Genomic DNA, 1,532 nt, shown 5'->3' on the forward strand with positions numbered 1-1,532 from the left:
TATATCAATAATTTTCGAAACTTCTTTGTATTTCCGTCATATATGATTGTAATAGGCCCTTTAAAACTTCAGGGATGCCTTCCTTCCAAAAAAAAAAAAAAAAAAAAAAAGAAAGTTTCTCGTCTAATTGGGTTTGCTTTTTCTCGTGTCAATATTGTCTGCTTGTCTTCTTTTATGGAGATTTCAGAATCTCGAAGGCAAAGGATTAACAAATTACAGTCGCAGATCCAGAGGGAGGCGCACCGGGCGCGCACCCCTCTTTACTTATTTATTTTTTTTTAAACAAAAGAAATGAAAAGTGCGCCCCTTTAATTGTTACAATGGCGCCTCCCCTTTGGCGGAATTCCCGGATCCGCACCCGGATACCAGTAAGAATGATGCATGCCAAGAACTTCGAAGGGGAGAGGGGGGGGGGGGAGGTTTAACCGTCACCATTATTTTCAATGATGCCATTTGTTAACAATGCCTACCATAGGTACACGTTTTGATATATAACTATTTTGCCGTGATAATAAGCTAGTCAACTTGCACTATAATGGGGGCAACGTCCACGCCATTTCACGTTTATAAAAGCAGCTCTCGTCTTTTCTTTTTATTTTTCGGTGGGGGGGGGGTTCTTTTGTACAGTATTTTCTACTTCAGTACAGCTGTCATGTTACCTTACTGGCGGGATACCGTTATCAATCTGAAAAGCGATAATGATATAATAATAATAATAATAATAATAATAATAATAATAATAATAATAATAATAATAATAATAATAATAATAATAATAATAATAGCTACTTGTACAGCGCACAGGTCCACCTTACACCTGTACACAGTGCTCGTGTCCCTTCAAAAATGAAAAGATAGATATGAATACATGTTCAAACATGACAACAGAGAAGAAAATGGCAAACAACAAACAAACACATACCAGATAAAGAATACAATTGTTCCGAACATTAGGCCCTATATCTATAGACAGCAATTATAGTCATCGGTTTGAGAGGAACGGATACGTTTTAAGTTTGGATTTGAATGTTGAATCTGTAGATGACAGTTGCCTTAACTGAATAGGTAACAAATTCCATGTTATTTTGGTCCCATATACGCTTGGCCTTGCGAACAAGAGAATGAACAATATGTCTCTGATGGGATTACAGCTGCCGATCTATCTCCAGTTTGTCTTTGGTACGCCATTTCCGTTCAACTTTTCGACAGCTACGCTTAGCAAGGATGATCTCATGATTATATACCATGAACTTGTGGACTGATCACTCCTGATGCACATCTTAGCAGGTGCGACAGTGTCGAGAATGGTGCCTAGATGTGAGTTTTAATTGTCGACAGCATTGCACACATCCTAGTCAGATGAAGACGACTTAAAGGCGTTGCAAACATCAGCAGCAAATGCAATCCTGTCTATCGATCTAATATTTCGAACAACCTTGTATCTCCTAGTCTGGCGAGGTTTATCAAGATGGAGGTTGCAAGTAATAGCAGAATGATCAGATATGCCAGGTATGACTTGCACATTGGAATGA

The sequence above is a fragment of the Diadema setosum genome, chromosome 19, assembly GCF_964275005.1.
Source record: "Diadema setosum chromosome 19, eeDiaSeto1, whole genome shotgun sequence".
Classification (NCBI taxonomy): domain Eukaryota; kingdom Metazoa; phylum Echinodermata; class Echinoidea; order Diadematoida; family Diadematidae; genus Diadema; species Diadema setosum.